This window comes from Musa acuminata, chromosome BXJ3-8, assembly GCF_036884655.1.
Source record: "Musa acuminata AAA Group cultivar baxijiao chromosome BXJ3-8, Cavendish_Baxijiao_AAA, whole genome shotgun sequence".
Taxonomy (NCBI): Eukaryota; Viridiplantae; Streptophyta; class Magnoliopsida; order Zingiberales; family Musaceae; genus Musa; species Musa acuminata.
Window position 1 is genome coordinate 29,940,481 of NC_088356.1, and position 27,418 is coordinate 29,967,898.

The following is a 27,418-nucleotide window of genomic DNA, read 5'->3' on the forward strand; positions in this document are numbered from 1 at the left end:
TGGTATGAGAGACTTAGTTCATTTTTTATTGAAAATAATTTCTTTAAAGGCAAGGTCGATACTACATTGTTTATCAAAAATTTTGAAAATAATTTTCTTATTATTCAAATTTATGTTGATGATATTATTTTTGGTTTCACGAATGAATCTCTTTATGAATCATTTGCTAAAAGTATGAGTCTTGAATTTAAGATGAGTTTGATGGGAGAATTAACCTTCTTTTTAGGCTTACAAATCAAACAACTAAGTAATGACATCTTTCTTAGCCAAACAAAATACGCTTTAGATTTGCTAAAAAGATTTAATATGGATAGCTCAAAAGCTATCAACACTCCCATGAGCACCTCCACTAAGTTAGAAATTGATGAAAGTAGAGAAAGCTTTAATCAAAAAATTTATAGGGGTATGATAGGAAGTTTACTTTACCTCACTGCAACTAGACCGAATATTATGTTTAGTGTAAGACTATGTGCTAGGTTTTAATCTAATCTTAAGATATCTCATCTTAAAGCAGTTAAGAGAATACTTATATATCTTAAAGGTACCACAAATCTAGGATTATGGTATCCAAAGTCTAAGAATTTTATGCTAATTGCTTATGCTGATGCGGATTTTGCTGGATGTAGACTAGAGAGAAAAAACACAATAGGAACATGTCAATTTTTGGGACATGCACTTGTTTCTTGGTCATCCAAGAAATAAAACTCGGTTGCACTATCTACAATCGAAGCTGAGTACTGATAAGACCCTAAAGTCTTATCGTCGCTCTGATACCGAATGATAAGACCCTAAAGTCTTATCGTAAAAAAGAAGAAAAGAAAGGGGATGACACTTCGAGGGGATCGGCCCTCCTTGATCGCTTCGAGGGGATCGGCCTCCTAGGGCTTGTCAAAAGACAGAATAGTATTTTTCATAGATTACTGAAAAGAAGCAGTTACATCCCTATTTATAGAGTTCCACCTAGAGTCAATCAGGACTTGAACTCTAATAATAAATAAATATTAAATAAATCTCTACTTGACTCTAATTGAACCAAACCGACTCAATAAACAACTAGACTAAACAGACTCAATAAACATTATTCAAAAGCTTAGAAAAAGGGTTCTAATAGTTCCTCCCTCTTCAAATCAGCCTTGTCCTCAAGGCTAAGCAGCATCAATCTCGGGGAGCTTCTCTTTCAGTACTTTAGCTATAGACTATCTGCAATGCATCACAACCCGTTAATCAAGTAAGTATGGTCTCCACTTTTTGATAGTGTAAGCAACAGGTCGGTCTTTCAGTGTAATAATCGTTGCATGAAACTTCTGGCCTTGTATAATCAATTTTATCTTTGAACCTTTGCTATCACAAATGAAAATCCGTCCATCAACGATCTTTACTTCGAATCTGTCATAGTCTTCAATGTGGTGGGCCAATCGGTCAACAATCTCATTGTCCATAAAATTATTAGTGCTACTAGTATCAATCAAAACTATAATAGGTTGATGCTCTAGAGTGTCGGCAACTTCCATAGTTTGCGGGTTAGAGTAGTTGGCTAATGTATACATTGTATGTATAGTAGGTTCAACGTCTTCATTAGAATTTATACCTTCATGATCGGAGTCCACATTCTTAGCTTTCAGCTCCTCTCCAATTGGTTCAAGCATCAGAAGTTGCCCTTGTTTACATCGGTGCTCCATACTCCATTTTTCATCATAGTACAAACCCTTTGCTGAACTTTCCTTGCTAATTTTTTTCTCATATAGATTTGCAAATGAGATCGCAGCTATCATAGTGCGGGGTTGACGAGCCTTAACTTCACTCCGGATCTCTGGAATAAGCCCTTCAATAAATATATCCAGAAGTTGTCGGTCCGACGACCAATCTCTAGCTTGATTTGATAATCTTTCAAACCTACTCTAATATTCTAACACTGTAGAAGTCTTACGAATTTTGGCGAGCTGGCAATCAATATTCTCATATTCGGATGGGCCAAAGTGAACAAGAAGCCCTCTTTTGAACTGCTCCCACGAAGGAACTCCGTGAAAAGTTTCATACCAATCGTACCACTGGAGTGCATCTCCCTTGAGCTGGATTGAGGCCACTTCTACCTTGGATTCTTCTGGGGTTCTGTGAAAATGGAAAAAAATTTCTGCCTTAGAGATCCAATTGGTCGGATCTCCACCTTTCCATCTCGGAAATTCCATCTTCATGTGCGAGTAATTTGTGTCACAATCTTGGGGCCCTTTTCCTATATTTTCAGATCTATGCAACGCAGAACTTCAGCCCCCATTTTGTTGAAATTTGCTAAGGCTCTCTAATAGGCTCTTTTTGAAATCATTAAGTGTTTCTTGCAGTCGGTTCTCAATTCTGATTTCCAATGCTTCTATTTGTGCTTTCACCGAGTTATCAGTGGCCATTGCGTAAGACTACAAATATGTAACCTTAACTTCTGTTTTTAGTGTCGGTCAAGGGTATCAACACTGTCGATGTGAAGTTGCCGAGGAGGTGGATGCCAAGGGCAGTGCTGTAGTCGTTGCGTTGGAGGAAGAGTAGCTGCCCTGTTTCTATCGCTGCGTGGGGTGAGAGCGCCAGGGTTGGAAGGCGACTGCGTTGATGTTTAATCTCAACTTCTGTTTTTTGTGTCAAGACTAGGGCATAAATCACTGTCCTACTCTATGTTGTTGTTGTGATGCAATCAGTGGTAGCACTATTGGAATGAAGGGTTGCTACGAGGATGCGGGGATGTAGCTGTGTTCGCTGCGTGGGAGGCAACGATGCTTGCTGTGGTCGCTGCGAGGAGGGATCTCTACTACCGAGGGCCAGGAAGTAGCGGCGGCGGTGGAGAAGGAGTTGCCCTGCAGCGGCGGTAGAAAAGAGGAACAGGGCTGCGGCGGAGTGGGACCCTAAAGTCTTATCGTCGCTCTAATACCAAATGATAAGACCCTAAAGTCTTATCGTCGCTCTGATACCAAATGATAAGACCCTAAAGTCTTATCGTAAAAAAGAAGAAAAGAAAGTGGATGATCACTTCGAGGGGATCGGCCTCCTTGATCGCTTCGAGGGGATCGGTCCTCCTTGATCGCTTCGAGGGGATCGACCCTCCTTGATCGCTTCGAGGGGATCGGCCTCCTAGGGCTTGTTAAAAGACAGAATAGTATTTTTCATAGATTACTGAAAAGAAGCAGTTATATCCCTATTCATAGAGTTCCACCCAGAGTCAATCAGGACTTGAACTCTAATAATAAATAAATATTAAATAAACCTCTACTTGACTATAACCGAACCAAACCGACTCAATGAACAACTGGACTAAACAGATTCAATAAACATCATTCAAAAGCTCAGAAAAAGGGTCCTAACAAGTACATTGCAACTATTGTATGCTGTGCACAAGTTATGTGGATGAAAAATACTTTATAGGATTATAAGATTCATCTTAAAAATATCCCCATAAAATGTGATAACACAAGTGCAATATGTTTAACAAAGAATCTCATTCAACACTCTAGAACGAAACATATTGATATTAGGCATCACTTTATATGAGATCATGTCACTAATCATGATGTAATCCTAGAGTTTATTGATACTAAACATCAATTAGCTGATATTTTTACAAAGCCTTTAATTGAAGAATAATTTAATTTTATTAGAAGAGAATTAGGAATGTTGATTTGTCCAAGTGCATGAATTTGTTTAATTTCATTTTCGGACTTTCTTGATTCTTTGATCACTCATTTAAATTCTGTGCTTATAATTTTATGATGAGAATTTTACTTGATTGTGTGCTTCAATAACATGTTCACATTGGAAAGTTTGTAAAAAGTTTCTATGATCATGCAATATCATGTTTATCTTCATGATTGTGATTGAAAAGCTATGACAAAACATGTCCGAATGCATGATTTTGTTGTATTTCTCTTCCGGACTTAATGTATTTCTTGAATGGAGCTTTTATAAGCCTATGCCATATTAAAGCTATTTTATATCCATGCTCCATCACTTAATGATTTTTAATACATGAAATTAATTGACAAATATATCTCTCATAATTTTATCTCTTGTAATTTTTTTATTAAGAAATGGATTTGATGTAATGACTCTTTCACATGAATTCCTTCTTAATGAAGGAAGATTTTTTTTTAGATGAACACTTGCAAGGATTTAATTTCATATGTATATCTTGATCCTTGTGAAAAATGAGCATGAGTTAATGAAACTCTTTCATTCAGTTTTAACATCATTTAAAGTTGGTTCTCAATGGTTTTTACCTTCTTTCCTTCTTAATGCAAAGTTTTGATGATAAGTAAAAGGAAAGAAGTTAATGAATGATATCATGTCATGAATACTTGAAAAATAATTTGTATGAATTTCTTTACAAGTTGAAAAATGACATGAATTTTTACCACACTTGCATATATTATTGAATCGTTCTCCTTTTTGTTGATGATAAAGGGAAAGAAATATGTGGTAAATTGATGATAAATGTATGCAATTTTACACTTGAAATGTTTGTATTATGATAAGATATCTAGAGCTTAATTTGAAATATTACAAATTGATATCTTGTCATAGAATGAATTGCTATGATTGCTATCCTTTATATTTGAAAAATAAGACTTGAAAATGGATATCATCCCTTGACATCATTTTCAGAAAGTTACATCATGATACGAATTATGATGGGTGTATTGATTTCAGAAAGTTACATCATGATAGGAATTATGATGGGTGTATTGATTTCAGAAAGTTACATCATGATAGGAATCATGATGGGTGTATTAATAAGTTTAAATGAACTTAACTTATCAATATGTCTCTTGAATTCAAAGGTTTAGAATTCAAGAGTGACTTTTCTCAAGTATTGCATATAGATATTGGGAGTTAAGGTTAACTCCGTCATCAATTGATTGTCATCATCAAAAAAGGGGAGATTGTTGAATCTCATATTTTGATGATGAAGTCAATTGTCATTTGTTTATCTAATCTATATATTGGGAAAAGTATGCATGATTAACTACGATAACAGTAAGACATGCAGCAGGTGTTATACCGAAGTCAAGATCAAGATCACGTTGGGAGTCCGAGAGTTCGTCGGAAGTCCGGACATTCGTCGGAAGTCCGGACGTTCGTCGGAAGTCTAAGAGCTTGCCATAGAAGCTCGTCGAAACTCGCCAAGAAGATCGTCGTGAAGTCCAGGAGCTTGCCGAGAGTCCACCGGAGTATCGCCGAGGGTTCATTTGATGTTTGTCGGAAGTTCGTCGGAAGCTCGCCGGAAGAAGCGATTGATGCACCGGAACACGAATTGTAGTAATGATGTCTTAATTGTCATAGTTAGAGTGTAGATTAAGTTAGGATTGGAAGGTGATCCCACTAACTTAATCAGGAGCCAATTGGGCCCTTAATAGACCCAAATTGGGCCGAATGGAACAACTCATTCGGTCCTTGAAATCTTGGTCGATGGTGGCAACGCTAGGGCTGGCAATGGCACCGCCTGGGAGACTCGGTCTCCCAAGATTTCTGGGCGATAGTACCGCCCCTATCAGGCGGTGGTACCGCTTGTAGTTTTTGTTACCAACAGTGGTACCGGCCCTGTCAGGCGATGGTACTGCTTGAGCTCGGTCTTCGAGCACTGTCAGGCGGTAGTACCACCCAGACTGAGCGGTAGTACTGCCCAGTGCCCGATGATAGGTGGCAGTACCACCCAGTAATGGCGGTGGTACTACCAAGACCTCGGAAATCCAGGAATAGATACTTTTATGCTCCATTTTTGAACTCATTGGGGTTTATAAATACCCCACCCTTTCCTGTATGAAAGGGCACCGAAATCTTAACATTATCTTGAGTCTTTGAGGCCTTAAATTATTGTAAAAGCTAGAGTTCTTCTCCTTCTTTCTAAGAGTTGAGATCATCCAAGAGAGGAGTGAAAACTTGTAAGGGCTATTTCCTAAGCCCTTCAAAAGGAGAAAAGCTGTAAAAGGGTGGTTGGCCTTCGCCTATTGAAGGAAGGCCTCTAGTGGACGCCGATGATCTCGTCGGAGGAGGAAGCCGATAGTGGATGCAGGTCACGTTGACCGAACCACTCTAAAATCTCGGTTTGCATTTATTTTAAGCATCTTTCCTTTATAGCAAACTGCCTCTCCTCCTTACTATGCTTTAAATACATCTACATTCACTTTGACGTGAAACATCTTCCGAGATCGGTTTTCTACGAAGACTTTACGAAATTTATGTTTTTTCATTTATGTGATTTACATTGCTACAAATCACTTAGTCTTCATTTGCATTTTCGCTTAAGACTTCAAGCTCAAATTTCTTCCGAAACGAACTGAGTTGAGATCATTCTCATTGAATCAGCTTTAATCAAAACAAGGTTTTTTGAAATAGTGAAAGTTTTTCACTGTACTAATTCACCCCCTCTCCCCCCCCCCCCTCTTAGTGCGCTCTTGATCCTAACAGTAACATCTTCCGTAATCGGTTTTCAACGTACAAAGAATTTTTTAGAACCGACGTTTTTACTACTGCACTAATTCCCCCCCCCCCCCCCCCCCCCCCCTCTTAGTGCCGACTCGTTCCTAATAGTTGGTATCAGAGTTTTGTGATTTCTCATTTGGTTTAACACCTAAGAGAAATGACTCTTTTCGGCTTTCAAGAGGGTCACTCTCTCATTCGTCCTCCCTTGTTCAATGGGACGGACTACATATATTGGAAAACTCGAATGAGAGTTTTCCTACTTTCGTTGGATTTAAATTTATGGAATATTATTGAAAATGATTTTTGAAGATCTTCTACTCTAATAAAAGAATGAAATGATTTGGAGAAGAAAAATATTTTCCTTAAATGCTAGGGCTATGAACGCTCTATTTTGCACCTTAGACAAAAACAAGTTTAATCGGGTTTCTATGTTTGCGAAACGGCTTTCGACATTTGGCACATTCTTGAAGCCACACACGAAGGCACTAGTAGAGTAAAAGTTTCGAAGATTAATCTTTTAATGCATGACTTCGAATTATTTTATATGAAACCAAGTGAAACCATTGGAGACATGTACACCCATTTTATGGATGTCATCAATGGTTTAAAAGCACTTGGTAGAAGTTTTTTGGATTTTGAACTTATAAACAAAATTTTACGTTATCTTAATAAGAGTTGGGATCCAGAAGTAACTGTAATACAAGAGGCAAAAGATCTTAATAATTTTTCACTTGAAGAACTTTTTAGTTCATTAATGACATATGAAATAGCGCACAATACACAAAACGAACTTGAGAACCACCTTCCAAAGAATAGGAAGGATTTCAGACTTAGAACAATTGAAAACCACTCGAGCATAAGCTCAAGTGATGGTAAACTTGAACTCATCACTATGAAATTTAAAAAGTTCATAAAATAAAAATTAAAGAACAAAAAGAACGTAACTATTTGCTATGAACGCAAGAAGAGGGAAGCACCTCAGGATGAAACGAGTGCATCCGAAGACAAGGAGCCAACCAACAAAGGTAAGGTGGCAAACTACGCCTTAACGACTTTCGACAATGAGGTAACCAAAACCCATTTGCCTTATTTCGAAATTACATAATGCTTTTCATGAATTATTTTTAATTTAGTTTAATTATTTTTCTTAAAAATCATATGTTCAATAATATAATGAAAATGCTAAAAAATTAGGATTATGCTTATCTTTCTAGTAATTTTGAAAATGATCATGAAAATTATTTATTTTATGATAAACAAACAAAATGATTTTGATTAAAAATGTCTTATAAAATCATGCTTGATGTTTTAATGATGCAATAATGCAATAAAATGTTAAATATAAATCTAATGCTTGTACACTTAACAAGATTAATCATATTGTTTCTCAATTTTGATTGAAGATGCTCTATGATTAATGAAATCATGTTTGATTTGAAGTAATATCATGCTTAATGAGTTTATCTTTCAAAATTATGTATGACGATTCTTACGATTTATGAATTATCGATTTTTACTATAATGAAAGTGGCTTTTTGGTTTAAAAAAAAAAGATACATGTTTTTATTTGAAAAGGGCATGCTTCTACAAAATCAATCTTATGAATTGAAATACCAAAAGAAGAAAGCTTTCTTCTTGCAAAATTTCTCTACTTTATCAACTTTTCATAAAGGAGAGACTAATGAAGCTATCTTTTTTTTTTAATCTCTTGAAAATGATTTTGATTTGACGATTTGAATTTGAATGAGTTTTATCTTGATTTCTTAGAATTACTTGAGATTTTTTTTAATCAAGATCTCTTCTTTGTACTCCTATGATTTTTCTTGGCATTTTACTAAAGAGGAGATTTTCTATATGAATCATAAGATTGAAATCTTTTTCTCCTATGTTTCCTTTTGTGATTTACTAAAGAGAATATCTTTTTCGAAATTCATAACTTACAATTTTATTTGAATATCTTTTATTATTTGATCTCCTAAGATTTCTTTTTGAATATTTAAGAGGAGATTTGTCAAAATGAATCATGTCTTTTGGTATTCACATGATATGATTTTTTGGCTTTATATAATTCCTTGTATTCTTGAAGTATATCTCATCACCTAATTCTTCTTGATATTCTTCTTGTGATGATATGAATGCATGAAATACTCATGATATTGTTTTGATGCTCTAAAATGATATAAATTTGCTAGCTTATTAGTATCATATATGATATGGTGATTGATTTATTTTTAGTATCATGCATAGAGTAAGGATGATATGTAAAGTTTTAAAATTATGCATGTTGTAAATTGAAACTATAATGATGCACAAGCATATTGAAATAATGATTGAAATATTGATGTAATTATGAATGGTGATTTGATATTATGCATGCAATACTTTAACTTATGATAATGATGCATGCAATGATAAAATATTCATGATGAAAAATTGTTTTGACATTCATAACTTGATTTTTCATATTTGTTATTCATCCTTTGTCATGATTTGAAAATTATTGTAAAGGAAAAAAGAGGTACAAAATTATATTCTTTCCTTCTTTTTGACAATGACAAAGGGGGAGATAGCTAGCTTGCACAAGTCAAGAAGATGCAAAAGATACTAAACTTGCACATCTACCAAAATGTACAAACTTACAAAACTCAAGAAATATTGCTAGCTTGCATGATGATATATAGAGAAAGAATTGCTAGAAATGCAAAAATGCTAGCTTGCACGTTTTAAGTAGATGCAAAAACACACTATCTTGCATATATCAAAAGGTGTAAAAAAGTTTACAAAAAACTCACTATCTTGCATAATGCAAAACTTGTTAGCTTGCTTCATGTAAAACATTATATCTTGCTAGCTTATTATCTCGTATTATTTTTTAAAAACTTACTAGCCTTCATACTTCAAAGAGAAGTAGCACTTGTCAAATTGCTAGCTTGTATGTTATAAAATAATGTAAAATTTTGCTAACTTGCACTTTGCAAAGGAAGCAAAAATGGCACTTCTCAAAAGAGAAGAAAGAGCTTGCTATCTTGAACATCACTATCTTGTCTATCTTAAGAAGTAAAACTTGCAACTTGCACTTTGCAATAAGAAGCAAGAATCGCTAGCTTACACACTTCAACAAGAAAGCTATTTTGCATTTGCTTTCAAAAATTTTGCTAGCTTGTATGTTGTAAACTTGCTATCTTACTACCTTGCATATCTAAAACTTGATAGTTTGCATGTTCTAATATGATGTGGCACTTGCTAAATTTTCTAGCTTGCATGATGATTAAACTTGAGATTTATTATGCAATGATTTGAGCTATAATATCTCAAACACTTGATATTTGGACCTCTCCTTTTTGTTGATGACAAAGGGGGAGAAGTATAATGATGTTATGCATAAGTTTATGATAACATGTTGCTTGGATTTTTAAATCCAAGAGTTTTATCAATATGGCATATTGATGGGAGAGTTTGGTTAAACTCTAGGAGTTTGTTTAAACTCTGTCATCAATTGGTTGTCATCAACAAAAAGGGGGAGATTGTTGAACCTCATATTTTGATGATGAAACCAATTAATAAGTGTTTATGATTTGATCTACATTTTGAGTGACGCAGGATGCTTCGATCAAGGAGAAATAATTAAAGCAGGAAGAATCATGTTGGGCCAAAGGAAAATATGTCAGAAGATTGGACGTCGCACCGAAGGATTGGTCGATATATCGGTAGAAGGCTTCGGTCCATGGATTCGAGCATCGGGCCAAGAAGAGCAGATATTGCGCCAAGGATATCGGAGTTGCGGAGGTCAACTAGCCGACTGGGCAATAGGTCGTAAGAGAGGATGATGCGTCGAAGAATCAGACAAAGCGTCGATGGACCAATAATTGTTGAATCTCGGATTTTGATGATGAAACCCATCAATATGTGTTTATGTTTTAATCTGCGTTTTGAGTGACGCAGGATGCTTCGATCAGGATGAGACAATTAAAGTAGGAAGAATCAAGTTGGGCCGGAGGAACATGTCAGAAGATTGGACGTCAGGTCGGTGGATCAGTCGACGTATCGACAAAAGGCTTCGGGCCATGGATTCGGGCATCAGGGCAAGAAGAGAGGAGATTGTGCCAAGGATATCGGAGTTGCGGAGTCAACTGGCCAATTGGGCAATAGGCCGCAAAAGAGGATGATGCGCCGAAGAATCGGATGAAGCGTCGAGGGACCAATGACATGCCGGACAACTTGATTAGATGCTTAGGATTAATTGTCTAGATCGAAGTGTGTTTTACATGTGCAGGATTAACTACAATAGCAAGACATGAAGCAAACTGAAATCCCGGAGTCAAGGACGCGACATCATTGGGAGTTCGAGAGTTTGTCGGAAGTCTGGACGTTCGTCGGAGATTCTGGTGGAACTAGCCGAGAAGTCACAGAGCTTGCCAAGAAGCTCGTCGGAACTCACCAAGTGGATCATCGCAAGTCCAATAGCTTGTTGGGAGTCTGCCAGAATATTACTTAGAGTTCGTCGGAGGTTCACCGGAAGCTCGTTGGAAGAATAAACTTACAGACTTAGTTTCGCTTAAAATATGTCTTAGGAATCGTAGTTAGCACATAATTGGGTTTGGATTGGGCCAACCCAATTATGGGCTAGCTAGGCCCATGTAAGAACTGTAATAGGCCTAATAAGAAGCCCAAACAGTGCCCCAAGAAGACTCACCGTCGTGGTACAGTCTTCGATATTGTGTTAGGCGGTGGTACCGCTAGTCTGGGCGGTTGTATCGCCCCTGGGAGGGTGCCAAGCGGTGGTACTGCCAGTCTGGGCAGTGGTACCGCCTAGCACTACACCCCAGGCGGTGGTACCACTAGACTTGGGCGATAGTACCGCCCAGGACAGTGTTAGCCAAACTAACACTGGGCGGTGGTACCGCCCAGCGGAGGAGGTGGTACCGCCCATGCCCGGGGAACCCAGGATGAGATGTTTTTAGGCTCTAAGTTTGAATTAACTTGAAGCCTATAAATACCCCTCTCATCCCTGGTTAAAGAATACAAACATAGAGAGTCTAAAAGCAAAAAAACACTGTAGAAATCACTTGAGATATCCCTCCTCTAGCCTTAAACTTAGAATTCTGTTTAGAGAGGAGTAAGTGAGTGCTTGTAAAGGTTGTCTCCTAAACCCGGTAAAAGGAGAAGATGGGTGTAAAAGGTGATTCACTTTCGTCTATTGAAGGAAGGCCTCTAGTGGACGCCGGTGACCTCATCGGAGGAGGAAGCTGAAAGTGGATGTAGGTCACGTTGACCGAACCACTCTAAAATCTAGTTTGCATTTACATTTGTGCAATTTATCTTTACTGCAAACCTCTTTAAGTGCTTACTACCTTCATTACTTTTACGAACTCGCTTTCAAGTTAACTTTCTGAAATTGATTTTCAACGTAAACGACTTTTATCGTACGAAGGTTTTTTGAACCGACGTAGTTTTTACCGCTGCACTAATTCACACCCCCCTCCCCCCCCTCTTAGTGCTTTTGATCCTAACAATTAGCATCAGAGCCTCGTTTTTCATATTTGGTTTAACACCCAAATTGAAATGGCTCTTTTTGATAACCAAGAGGGTCACTCTCTCATTCGTCCTCCCTTTTTCAATGGGACGAACTACACTTATTGGAAAACTCGAATGAGAGTTTTCTTGCTTTCATTGGATTTGAATTTATGGCAGATTATCGAATCTAGTTTTAAAAGGTCTTCTCTTCCAATGAAAGATTGGAATTATTTAGAGAATAAGACATTTTCTTTAAATGCTAGAGCTATGAACGCTCTATTTTGTACCTTAGACAAAATCGAGTTTAATCGGGTTTCTACTTGCGAAACGGCTTTCGATATTTGGTGCACCCTTGAAATCACGTATGAAGGAACCGGCAAAGTTAAATATTTAAAAATTAATTTTTTAATGCATGATTTCGAGCTTTTTCGAATGAAGCCGAGTGAAACCGTTGTTGACATGTACACCCGTTTTACGGATGTCGTCAATGGTTTAAAAGCTCTTGGTAAATGTTTCTCAAATTTTGAACTTGTTTGTAAAGTTTTATGATCACTTTCTAAAGCTTGGGAATCAAATGTAACGGCAATACAAGAAACAAAAGATTTAAATATTTTTCCACTTGAAGAATTTATCGGTTCATTGATGACATATGAAATGGTGCACAATGCATATGATGAACATGATGAACAAAATCACCTTCCAAAGAACAGAAAGGATTTGAGACATAGAACATTTGAAGACCACTCAAGTATAAGCTCAAGTGATGGTGAACAAGAACTACTCACTAAGAAATTTAAAAAATTAATGAAACAAAAATTTAAGAATAAAAAGAATGAACCTACTTGCTTTGAACGCAAGAAAAACACAAAGTGGGATGAATCGAGCTCCTCCGAAAATGAGGAGAAAATCAACAAAGGCGAGGTGGCAAACTACGCCTTAACGTCTTTCGACGTTGAGGTAATCAAAATGCCTTTAATTTACTTCGAAATTACATGATGCTTTTCATGATGCATTTTCCTTTTTTATTTAGTTTAGAATTAATTTTCTTAAAAATTACATGTTTAATAATTTAATAATAAAAATGTAAAAATTAAGAATCATGCTTATTATTCTAGTAATTTTAAAAATAATCATGAAAATTGTATGTTTATGATAAATAAAATGATTTTGATTAAAAATACCTTATGAAATCATGCTAAGAAATAATAATGTGTATCATGTTGATTTCCATAATCATTTCTCGATTTTGATTAAATGAAATCATGTTTGATTTGAAGTAATGCATAATGATGTAATGAAAATATTAAATATTTTGATTCCATGACGATTTTTATGCATAAGATTTTAAAGTTATACATAATGATTTTTGTGATTTATTGGTCTTGATGGTTTTTATGACAAAATTCATTTTTTGATCCTAAACGTTGATGTATTTTTTTATTTGGCATAAAAGAAAAGAACATGCATGTATGAAATAAATCACAAGAATTAAAACAACTAAAAAGTGGAAAGGTTTCTCTTTGAAAAATTTATTTTTCCGATTTTATCGATATTTTTAAAAAGGAGATTAACGAATCTATTTATATCATCTTTATGAATCTCTTGAACTATGAAATTAATTTTGATGGTTTGAATTTAATGGGTTTTATCAAAATCACGATCTTGATTTCTCGAGATTTATTACATGAAATCTTTTATATGAATCAAGATTTTTTATGATTTCCTAAGAATTCTTTATGTTATTTATTTAAGAGGAGATGTGTCAAAATGAATCATGTCTTTTGGTTTTCATATGATCATATCTTTCATGACATGATTTTCTGTCTTTGTATAACTCGTATTCATTACCCAATTAATTTCTCTTGATGAGATGAAATGAATGAGATGATATAAAATTATGCATGAAATACTCTTGATATTATTTTGATGCATGCAAATGTGAAGTTATGATCATGCATGATAGGATGCAATTTGACAAATTAATACCATCATGATATGAAACATTTATGATTTGCAATGATGCATGCAATACTTGTGCTTTTTAATTATGATGTGATGTATTGCATATGATGTGTATCATGAATGCTTTAAATGATGAATATTTGATATCATGATCAACATGTTGATAAATGCTTAAAAATTTTAATGCTTGAATATCATGTATGATATGCTCATAATGATGACTAATTTATTTGGTATCGTGCATGAAAAATAAAAGGTAAGCTTTTTGAAATTATACATATTTTAATTTGAATATATAATGATGCACAAACAAGATTGATACATACCTTTATCATAATTTGAATGTATGAAATAAAAGGTCTTCCCTTCTTTTTGACAATAACAAAGGGGGAGCAAAACGTGCTAGAAAGCAAACTTGCTAGCTTGCTAATCTCAAAAGGAAGCAAGAAGTGCTATCTTGCAAATCTCAAGAGAAGCAATGTTTGCCAAGTTACACATTTCAAAAAGAGGCAAAATAGTCCATCTTGCATATCTCAAAAGATGTAAAATTTTGCTAACTTTTTTATGTGTAAAAGTTAGTAGCTTGCATACTATAAATTTGCATACCAAAAGTACTATCTTGCCTATCTCAAGATGCAAAATATGCTAACTTGTACTTTGCAACGGAAGCAAAATTGCTAGCTCAAACATTGCAAATGAAGCAAAAATTGCTAGCTTGCAACTTGCATATTTCAAGAAGCAAGTGTTGCTTTCTTGAACATCTTTAAATTTGCTAGCTTGTATGAAGTAGAACATGCTATCTTACTACCTTGCATATCTACAACTTGATAGCTTGAATGTTCTAAGTATGATGTTATACTCGCTAAATTTTGCTAGCTTCAAATTGCATGATGATAACACTTGATATTATATTTTTCATGCAATGAGTTGAATTTATATCTTTCAAACACATGATAGTGGAACTTCTCTTTTCTGTTGATGACAAAGGGGGAGAAGTATGATCATGTTATGCATGATGACGTGTTGTAAATATTCATGATGAATATTTGTAATGACTTGAATTCGGCTTGAATTCAATGTTCTATCAATATGACATATTGATAGGGGGAGTTTATTTAAACTCTGGGAGTTAAGGTTAACTCCATCGTCGATTGGTTGTCATCATCAAAAAGGGAGAAATTGTTGAATCTCAGATTTTGATGATGAAATCAATCAATATGTGTTTATATTTTAATCTGCATTTTGAGTGATGTAGGATGCTTCGATCAGGATGAGACAATTAAAGCAGGAAGAATCAAATTGGGCCGGACGAACATGTCAGAAGATTGGATGTCAGCCTGGTGGATCGATCGACGTATCGACAGAAGGCTTCGAGCCGTAGATTCGGGCATCAGGCCAAGAAGAGCGGAGATTGTGCCAAAGATATCGGAGTTGCGGAGTCAACTGGCCGATTGGGCAATAGGCCACAAGAGAGGACGATGCGCCGAAGAATCGGATGAAACGTCGAGGGACTAATGACATGCCGAACAACTTGATTAGATGTTTAGGATTAATTGTCTAGGTCAAAGTGTATTTTACATGTACAGGATTAACTACGATAGCAAGACATGAAGCAAACTAAAGTCCCGGAGTCAAGGATGCGACATCGTTGGGAGTTCGAGAGTTCGTCGGAAGTTTGGACATTCGTCGGAGGTTCTAGCGGAACCAGCCGAGAAGTCGGGGAGCCTGCCAAGAAGCTCGTTGGAACTTGCCAAGTGGATCGTCGCAAGTCCAAGAGCTTGCTAGGAGTCCGCCAAAACATTGTCGAGAGTTCGTCAGAAGATCGTCGGAAGCTCGCCGGAAGAATAAACTTACAGACTTATTTTAGCTTAGAATATATCTTAGGAATCGTAGTTAGTACGTAATTGGGCTTGGATTGGGCCAACCCAATTACGAGCCAGCTAGGCCCATGTAAGAACTATGTTGGGCCCAATAAGAAGCCCAAACAGTGCCCCAAGAAGGCTCACCATCGTGGCATAGTCTTCGAGACTGTCAGGCAGTGGTACCGCCAATTTGGGCGGTTGTACCGCCCCTGGCAGGGTGCCAGGCGGTGGTACCACCTAGTACTGTGCCCCAAGCGTTGGTACCACCAGACCTAGGCAGTGGTACCACCCAGGACAGTGTCAGTCAAACTAACACTGGGAGGTGGTACCGCCTAGCGCAGGCGATCGTACCGCCCATGCTCGGGGTACCCAGGATGAGATGTTTTTAGGCTCCAAGTTTAAATCAGCTTGAAGCCTATAAATATCCCTCTCATCCCTGGTTAAAGAATATAAGCATAGAGAGTCTAAAAGCAAAGAAACGCTGTAGAAATCACTTAAGAGATCCCTCCTCTAGCCTTAAACTTAGAATTCTGTTTAGAGAGGAGTAAGTGAGTGCTTGTAAGGGTTGTCTCCTAAACCCGGTAAAAGGAGAAGAGGGGTGTAAAAGGTGATTGGCCTTTGCCTATGAAGGAAGGCCTCTTGTGGATGCCGGTGACCTCGTCGGAGGAGGAAGCTGAAATTGGATGTAGGTCACGTTGACCGAACCACTCTAAAATCTGGTTTGCATTTACATTTGTGCAATTTATCTTTACTGCAAACCTCTTTAAGTGCTTACTGCCTTCATTAATTTTATGAACTTGCTTTCAAGTTAACTTTCCGAAATCGGTTTTCAACGTAAATGACTTTTATGGTATAAAGGTTTTTTGAACCAACGTAGTTTTTACTGCTGCAATAATTCACCCCCCCCCCTAGTGCTTTGGATCCTAACAATGATATGCCGGACAACATTATTCGTGCTTAGTAATAATTGTCTAGATCGAAGTATGTTTCATGTGTGCAGGATTAACTACAATAGCAAGGCATAAAGCAAAATGACATCCCAGAGTCAAGAATACGATATCGTTGGGAGTTTCAAAGTTCGTCGGAAGTCTGAACGTTTGTCAGAAGTTCTAACGGAATTTACCAAGAAATCATGGAGCTTACCAAAGAAGCTCATCAAAACTCGTCAAGAAGATCGTCGTGATGTCTAGGAGCTTGCCGGGAGTCCACCGAAACATTGTTGAGAGATCGTCGGAAGTTTGCCGGAAGAAACCAGACTTATTTAGCTTAGTATATGCCTTAAATTTCATAGTTAGCACATATTAGAGTGTGATTTGAGAGGTAATCACATCAACTCTGTTCGGGGCCAACTGGGCCCAAAGTTAGGCTGGTTTAGGCTGGATTCAAGGCTCGACTAGGATGTTGAAAGTCCAACTGGCGGTGGCACCGCTTGGGAGACAACATCCCAGGATTTTTGGGCAATGGTACTGCCCAAACTGGGTAGTGGTACTGTCAGTAGTGAATGCTGCCAAAGGTAGTACCACCCCTATCAAGCAGTGGTACTGCCCAGTGGCAGATCTAACGGCGGTAGTACCACCTAGAAACGATGGTGGTACCATTAGTACTCAGGAAACCTGGGTTGAGACCTTTTTAGGCTCCAAGTTTGAATCAACTTGAAGCCTATAAATACAACTCTCATCCCTAGTTAACTAATACAAGCATAGAGAGTTTAAAAGTGAGAAAACGCTATAGAAATCCCTTGAGAAATCCCCTCCTCTAGCTTAAACTTAGAATTCTATTTAGAGATGAGTGTGTGCTTTTAAAGGTTGTCTCCTAAACATATAAAAAGGAGAAAAGGGGTGTAAGAAGGAGGTTAATCTTTGCCTATTAAAGGAAGATTGATAGTCGATGTCGGTGGCCTCGACGAAAGAGGAATCGGCGGAGTGGATGTAGGTCACGATGTTCGGCCGTCATGACCTATGTCCACTCCCGATTTCTCTTTACTGGAGGCCACCAGCTTCCACTACCGATCTTCTTTTCATTGGATGAAGATCAATTACCTTTTAACTATTTTATCCTTTTTACAAGTTCAAGAGTTAACCTTTACAAGCCACTCACCCCTCTTTTAAACTAAAACTGAAACTTCGAGCTAGAGGGGAATTCTCAAGCATTTACTACAGAGTTTTCATGCTATTTTTGTTTTAGTTCTTATCTTTACCAAGCAAGGATGAGTAGGGTATTTATAAGGCACAAATGGATTCAAATTTGGAGCCAAAATGGTCTTATCCCGGGTTTTCGAGATACTAGCAGTACCACCATCAATATTAGGTGATACCACTGCTTGTCAGTTAGACACTGGGTGGTACCATCACCTAGTCTAGGTGGTACCACCGCTTGACAAAGCCTCGAAGATTGGGCTCTGGTGGTACCACTGTTAGGATCGGAGCGGCACTAAGAGGGGGGGGGTGAATTAGTGCAGCGGATTAAAACTTCGATTTTAATCAAATCTTTCGTACAATACGAAATCGTAATGGGGAAATGCTTGACAGTAAGAAGGAAATGCTTAAGAAATCGTATTTGCAAGATTGTGCAGTAAGAGTAATGAGGAACTAAAGCAGTAAGAAGATTTGCAGTAATGTAAATGACAATAATAAAAAGCAAACCAGGGATTACGCCGATTTTTAGAGTGGTTCGGTCAAATGACCTACTCCACTTGCGAGGCCCCTCTTCGATGAGGCTCCCACCTTCCACTAGCAAGTCTCTTGAAATGGAAGGGTAAACACCCCTCTTACAACCTTTTACAAGCAGCCCAACCTCTTACAAATTTTCAATAAGAAAGGAGGAGGAGAACTCTCTAGCAAATTGAAAACAAGACTTGCTAAGACTTTCTAAGACTTTTCTCTCAATCAAAATGCTTCTCAAAAGTTGTAACCTCAGCTGAGATTAGAGGGGTATTTATAGGCCTCAAGAGGATTCAAATTTTGGGCTCCAAAATTTGAATTTTCTTAGGGTTTCCGGTGCTGGAGGTGCCACCGCCCAACCAGGCGGTGCCACCGCCCAGCGCTCGGGTGCTGGGCGGTGCCACCGCCCAGCCAGGAGGTGTCACCGCCCAGCACTCGGGTGCTGGGCGGTGCCACCGCCCAGCTAGGCGGTGCCACCGCCTACAGTGTTTTCAGCCCAACTACAGTGTTTTCAGCCACTAGTTGGGCTTCAATCTTGGCTCTCTAGTTCGCTGGTTTAGCTTAATTTTTAGCCTAAACCAACTCTGACTTTGGGCCCAGTTGGCCCCTAACCAGGATATAGGATTATCTCTTAATCCTAATCCTAATTACAAGTGAACTACATAACAAAAAACACATCCTAAGCAAGCTTTCAACCGCGAACGTCGAGTCTTGTTCCGGCGAGCTTTCCGACGAACTTCTTCCGACGGACTCCCTGCAAGCTCCCAATCTTTGTGATGACTTTTAACGAGTAGCCGAGCCTTCTCGGTGATCTCCGCGAGCCTCCGACGATTTCTTCGGCGAACTTCCGACACGTTCCCGATTTCTTCTCGGATGGTTCCGGCAGCATCTCCGATGATTCTTCAGTCTCTTAAACGTCCATCGAGCTCGACTCCGGTATCCTTGCTTTATGTTTTCTGGTTATCGTAGTTAATCCTGCACACTTAACTCAATAATATGGATTAGATCAATTAACCCACCAATTGATTATATCATCAAAATCCGAGATTCAACAATCTCCCCCTTTTTGATGATGACAATCAATTGATGACGGAGTTAAACATAACTCCCCCTATCTATATGCCATATTATGATAAGATAAAAAACACTTGAATTCCATCCCATTGGATTCAAGCATAACCCGATAAGTTCTAACCGTAGAACTTATCGTTATTCTCATTAAGCATAATGTAAATGCGAAACTTTGATGAAAATCTTTTTCAAGTCGAAAGATAAGAGACAAATTTTACTATGACAAGAGATAAAGATTTTCAACTTGAATTGCATGATTATACATTTTAGACATGCATTCAATATGATCAATCAATCTTATGATATTTTCAAGGATTTTGCAAGGCATATAAGATAATCATCGATCGATCACTTTTCTCAAGGATTTTGCAATTCATATTTTGTCATGCTATTAAGAATGATATAAGTCATCACTTTTCTCCCCCTTTGTCATCAACAAAAAGGAAAATGAGACTTGAAGCACATATTTTGTCATACAACGATTTTATCATTGAAAATTAAGTATGCAAAAATATTTACGCAGAATTCATTTTAGAGGAAAATTCAGCATGCATTCATATTATCTAATCTCTTCTTTCTATGAATAATAGAAATTGTAGATGTATAAGAGAGAGATTGGGATAAAAAATTCAAGTAGTGATTTCACGAAGTCAAGATCATAATTCGAATACAAACTCATTCAAATCGTCAAATTCATGAAAATCTCAACATTACTTTTTAATCATCACATAAGGCATTTAAATAATTTTTGAAACATAGGAGAATGATGAATTTAAGCATACAATGTTTCAATCAAATTCAAGTCATGAATGCCAATACTTTCATATTTGTAAGTATCAATTCATGAATGCCAAAAGATATTATTTGTGATTCCAATTTTGCAAGATCAAGATTATGATTTAGATAAAACTTATTTAAATCAAATTGCTAACTTGAAATTCATAATCAAGTCATCAAAGTCGATTTCGAGATTTCACAACATGTCATATGGAATTTGAAGGAGAATGAGAGATGGAAAGAAGATGAAAAACTTTACGGAAAATCCAATCAAACAAGTTTGCTGTTTAGGGACAATTTAACATACCTAATTCCCTTCTAATGAATTCAAATTGGTCTTCATTCAAGGCTTTTGTGAATATATCTGCTAATTGATGCTTTGTGTCAATGAATTCTAGAACAACATTATTGTTAAGGACATGATCGCGTATGAAATGATGCCTAACGTCGATGTGCTTAGTTCTAGAATGCTGAATTGGATTTTTAGTAAGGCATATGGCACTAGTATTATCGCATTTTATGGGAATATTTTCAAGGTGAATTCCATAGTCTTCTAATGTATTTTTCATCCAAATTACTTGTGCACAACATGCACTTGCAGCAATGTATTCGGCTTCCGCCGTAGATAGTGCAACTGAATTTTGTTTCTTGGAAGTCCAAGAAACAAGTGCATGTCCTAAAAATTGGCATGTTCCAGATGTACTTTTTCTATCTATCCTGCATCCGCCAAAATCGGCATCTGCATAAGCTATTAGATCAAAATTTTCAGATTTTGGATACCACAATCCTAAATTTGGAGTTCCTTTAAGATACCTAAATATTCTTTTAACACACTTAAGATGAGATAATTTAGGATTAGATTGAAACCTAGCGCAAAGTCCTACACTAAACATAATATCCGGTCTAGTCGCAGTGAGGTAGAGTAGACTACCTATCATTCCCCTATATGTTTTTTGATCGAAACTTTCACCATTTTCATCCATATCTAACTTAGTCGCAGTACTCATAGGGGTGTTTATTGCTTTTGAATTATCCATGTTAAATCGTTTTAACAATTCTAATGTATATTTGGATTGGTTAAGAAATATACCATCACTAAGTTGTTTGATTTGTAATCCCAAAAAGAAAGTTAATTCACCCATTAAACTCATTTCAAATTCAAGACTCATACATTTGGCAAATGATTCACATAGTGATTCATCCGAAGAGCCAAACACAATATCGTCAACATAAATTTGCACAATAAGAAAATTATTTTCAAAATGTTTAATAAATAATGTAGTATCAACCTTGCCTTTGGTAAAATTATTTAAAATAAGAAAGGAACTAAGCCTTTCATACCAAGCTCTAGGAGCTTGTTTTAAGCCATAGAGAGCTTTAGTCAATTTGAATACATGATTAGGAAGAAGAGAATTTTCAAATCCGGGAGGTTGTTCGACAAATACTTCTTCGGAAATAAAACCATTCAAGAAAGCACTTTTAACATCCATTTGAAATAGTTTAAAATTATTACTACTAGCATAGGCAAGGAGCATCCTTATGGCTTCTAATCGAGCCACGGGAGCGAAGGTTTCTTCGTAATCGATACCTTCTTCTTGGTTGAAACCTTTGGCCACTAATCTAGCCTTGTTTCTAACCACGATACCATTTTCGTCTTGCTTGTTTCTAAAGACCCACTTAGTACCTATGACTAAGTGGTCACTTGGTCTAGGAACAAGCTTCCATACCTCATTCCTCTCAAATTGGTTCAATTCTTCTTGCATTGCAATGATCCAAAAATCATCTTTTAAGGCTTCGTCAATGCATTTAGGTTCAATTTGAGAAAGGAAAGCGGCGTTAGCACAGAAATTTTTGAAAGAAGAACGAGTTTGAACCCCTTTTGATGTATCTCCTATAATTTGCTCTTTTGGATGAGCATCTACATACTTCCATTCTTTTGGTAAAGAAATTTCGGAAGAAGATGCATTCAAATGGCTATTTTGAGGAGAGGGTTCATTTAAATTCAAATTATCAAAACCAAGATCATCATCAAAATCATTTTTCTTTAAATCGGAAATTTCATTAAAAACTACATGAATAGATTCTTCAATTACTAAAGTTCTTTTATTAAAAACCCGAAAAGCTTTAGAAACGGAAGAGTAACCAAGAAAGATGCCTTCATCGGATTTAGCATCAAATTTTCCTAAAGCATCCCTTTCATTTAAAATAAAGCATTTACAACCAAAAACTTTAAAATAGGAGATGTTTGGTTTTTTGTTATTCCATAATTCATAGGGAGTTTTGGATAAGGATGGTCTTATTAGGACTCTATTCATGATGTAGCAAGCCGTATTTACGGCTTCGGCCCAAAAGTACTTAGGTAAACTATGTTCATTCAACATAGTTCTTGCCATTTCTTGTAGGTTTCTATTTTTCCTTTCAACTACTCCATTTTGTTGAGGATTTCTTGGAGTTGAGAAGTTGTGATTGTACCCATTACTTTCGCAAAAATTTTGAAAGTCACGGTTTTGGAATTCACCACCGTGATCACTCCGAATTGATGAAATCATGAAGCCTTTTTCGTTTTGAGTGAGTTTACAAAATTTAGAGAAACACTTGAAGCAATCACTTTTGTGAGCTAAGAAATAGGTCCAAGTGTATCTAGAGTAGTCATCCACAATCACAAAAACATATTTGCTTCCACCTAGACTTGTTGTATCAATTGGTCCAAATAGGTCCAAATGGATCAATTGTAATGGTCTAGTAGTGCTAATTTGATTTTTTGGTTTGAAGCTTGTTTTTATTTGTTTGCCTAGTTGACATGCATCGCATACTTTGTCCTTAATAAACTTTATATTTGGAATTCCTCGTACTAATTCTTGAGATGAGATCTTAGATATTGTTTTCATGCTTGCATGGCCTAATCTCCTATGCCAAAGCCAAGCATCATCATTTACGACGGAGAAGCACATTTCATTACTTAGTTCATCAAGATTGATGGTATAGACATTATTTTGTTTTAAAGCAATCATAGTCATGTTATGATTTGGTTTTTCAATAATGCACATATTTGATTCAAATCTAACGATGTAACCTTTATCGCATAGTTGACTAATACTCAAGAGATTATGTTTCAATCCATCAACTAGTAAGACATCATCAATGGAAAAATTAAATTTGTTACCAATAGTTCCCTTGCCAATGATTTTGCCCTTGTTGTTGTCTCCGAAGGTAACGTACCCTTCTTCTTTGCTAGTGAGCATAGAGAAATGAGATGGATCTCCAGTCATATGTCTTGAGCATCCACTATCGAGATACCATCTCTTGCTCCTAGCTTGTGGGTTTGTCTACAAAAGAGGATGATTTTTAGGTACCCATTTGATTTTGGGTGCCTCAAAAATTGACCCACTAACTTTGTTATTTATGATTGAATTCTTTATAGTTTCTTTAGGAACCCATATTAATTTTTGTGAACTAATTTTCCTAAATGGGCATTTGTAGGCAATATGTCCGGATTTGCAACAAAAGTTGCATTTCATATAAGAGGAAACATGTAATGTAGGTCCTTTTATGAAAGTGGTAGGATTTTGATGTAATCCTTTTACAAATCCAATTCCATTTCTATTTGCGATGTGACCCTTGTGTGCAAGGATCATATCTAATCCTTTGCTACCAACCTTAAACTTGTTTAAGGTTTCCTTAAGAAGCAAATTTTCATTTTTTATTGCTTCTAAGTGCTCACACTTAGAGCATGGAGGAGTTTGAAGACTATCAAACTTATCTTGTAGCAAAGCATGCTCTTTCTTTAAGATACTTAACTTCTTGCTAACAGTTCTACATTCATCAAATAATTCATGAAAAGCGATAGATAGTTCTTCAAAAGATAACTCTTCATTAAATAAATCACATACCTCTTCTCCTAACGCCATTAGCGCGTAATGAGCAACTTGCTCGGTGTTGGACTCCTCTTCTTCGGATGCGCTTGAATCATCCCATGTTGCCTTGAATGCCTTCTTCTTTGATGTTCTCTTTTTGGCTTGAGGACAATCGTTCTTATAGTGTCCCGGTTTTTTGCATTCATAGCAAATCACTTGGTCCTTCTTTTGTTCAAATTTATTTTTTGTATTATTTTTAAATCTGTTCTTTCTTAAATATTTTTTAAATTTTTGAGTCAAAAGTGCAATGTCATTGTCACTGTCCTCATCACTTGATGTTCCTTTCAAGTGGTCTTCTTGTGATTTGAGTGCCATATCCTTCCTGTTCTTTGGAAGGGGGTTCTCGAGCTCGTCATGAGCTTGACATGTCATTTCGTAGGTCATTAGAGACCCAATGAGTTCTTCAAGAGGGAATGCTTTAAGATCTTTGGCCTCTTGAATGGCCGTAACTTTTGGATCCCAACTTTTAGGGAGGGATCTTAAGATTTTAGTTACTAGTTCAAAGTTAGTAAAATCTTTACCAAGAGCTTTGAGTCCATTGATGACATCCGTAAACCGGGTGTACATGTCTCCGATGGACTCACTTGGTTTCATTCGGAAAAGTTCGTAAGAGTGCACAAGGATGTTGATTTTGGACTCTTTCACTCGGCTAGTGCCTTCATGAGTGACCTCAAGAGTTCTCCAAATATCAAAAGCCGAATCACACATTGAAACACGATTAAATTCGTTTTTGTCTAGTGCACAAAACAAGGCATTCATAGCCTTTGCATTTAAAGCAAAAACCTTCTTCTCCGATTCATCCCATTCACTCATCGGAAGAGAAGATTTTTGAAATCCATTCTCGACAATAGACCAAAGCTCAAAGTCCATAGAAATGAGGAAGATTCTCATGCGAGTCTTCCAATATGTGTAATCCGACCCATTAAACAAAGGTGGTCGTGCAATAGAATGGCCCTCTTGCATGCCGGAGTAAGCCATCTCTCTTGGGTATTAAACCAAATATGAGAGATACCCTCGCTCTGATACCACTTGTTAGGATCGGAGCGGCACTAAGAGGGGGGGGGTGAATTAGTGCAGCGGATTAAAACTTCGATTTTAATCAAATCTTTCGTACAATACGAAATCGTAATGGGGAAATGCTTGACAGTAAGAAGGAAATGCTTAAGAAATCGTATTTGCAAGATTGTGCAGTAAGAGTAATGAGGAACTAAAGCAGTAAGAAGATTTGCAGTAATGTAAATGACAATAATAAAAAGCAAACCAGGGATTACGCCGATTTTTAGAGTGGTTCGGTCAAATGACCTACTCCACTTGCGAGGCCCCTCTTCGATGAGGCTCCCACCTTCCACTAGCAAGTCTCTTGAAATGGAAGGGTAAACACCCCTCTTACAACCTTTTACAAGCAGCCCAACCTCTTACAAATTTTCAATAAGAAAGGAGGAGGAGAACTCTCTAGCAAATTGAAAACAAGACTTGCTAAGACTTTCTAAGACTTTTCTCTCAATCAAAATGCTTCTCAAAAGTTGTAACCTCAGCTGAGATTAGAGGGGTATTTATAGGCCTCAAGAGGATTCAAATTTTGGGCTCCAAAATTTGAATTTTCTTAGGGTTTCCGGTGCTGGAGGTGCCACCGCCCAACCAGGCGGTGCCACCGCCCAGCGCTCGGGTGCTGGGCGGTGCCACCGCCCAGCCAGGAGGTGTCACCGCCCAGCACTCGGGTGCTGGGCGGTGCCACCGCCTACAGTGTTTTCAGCCCAACTACAGTGTTTTCAGCCACTAGTTGGGCTTCAATCTTGGCTCTCTAGTTCGCTGGTTTAGCTTAATTTTTAGCCTAAACCAACTCTGACTTTGGGCCCAGTTGGCCCCTAACCAGGATATAGGATTATCTCTTAATCCTAATCCTAATTACAAGTGAACTACATAACAAAAAACACATCCTAAGCAAGCTTTCAACCGCGAACGTCGAGTCTTGTTCCGGCGAGCTTTCCGACGAACTTCTTCCGACGGACTCCCTGCAAGCTCCCAATCTTTGTGATGACTTTTAACGAGTAGCCGAGCCTTCTCGGTGATCTCCGCGAGCCTCCGACGATTTCTTCGGCGAACTTCCGACACGTTCCCGATTTCTTCTCGGATGGTTCCGGCAGCATCTCCGATGATTCTTCGGTCTCTTAAACGTCCATCGAGCTCGACTCCGGTATCCTTGCTTTATGTTTTCTGGTTATCGTAGTTAATCCTGCACACTTAACTCAATAATATGGATTAGATCAATTAACCCACCAATTGATTATATCATCAAAATCCGAGATTCAACAACCACTGCTAGTCATAGGTGCCCAGCAAGCCAATCACGTGAGTGATGGCACGTGTGACTTGATACATAATCTTTTTGCTTATTATATTTCGACGTATATCACTTTATAACAATTGCATATGTGCATATATATATTGTGATGTCCTTGGATTTGTGCAATGGGAATCGGATCGTGATGAGATCACGATAATGAGATCGATTCACCTTTAAACACATATCCTAAATAATCCCGGTCATAGGTTACTCGAGAAGGACATCGTGATAACCGGATAGACTGGTGTGCTGTATACCCGTCCATATGATGGATGGAGCTGGTCTCATAGCTGCTCGTGTAGGGACACTAGGGATACAGTACAGGTGCTCATTGGAGAATGAGTTCACTGATTGATCCACTTACGGAATGCTGGATGGTTGATGATGCCTTATTGTCAGACAGCGATTCCGTAGTCCTAGTGGTGTATCTGGTCCTTAGACTTGAGACACCAAGGATGTCCTATATGAGTGCTCCACTCTTTGATACTAGACTTATAGGTTTGGCTGTCCCCAGATATAGTACAGCTGGTCATTGGGAGTGGTAGTCGACCTTACGAGGGCTATTGAGTATCAATAGAGGATCATCTACTCTCGGCGTCATGAGAGGAATATCCTATGTGTTCTTGCTCAGACAAATCCCTGGCCAGGGTCATTCGGGTTGAGAGAGAAAGAGTTCTCCGGGAGAATCCGATTAGAGCGAGACTCGAGTAGAAACCGTATGGGTCTGATAGCACCATGCTCGATATACGGTCTCTGGGATATTAGATGGATGAGGGACTATAGGTACATGGTAACTGAGGACAAACAGGTCCAATGGATTGGATTCCCCTGTATCGTTTGGGGACTACGGCGTAGTGG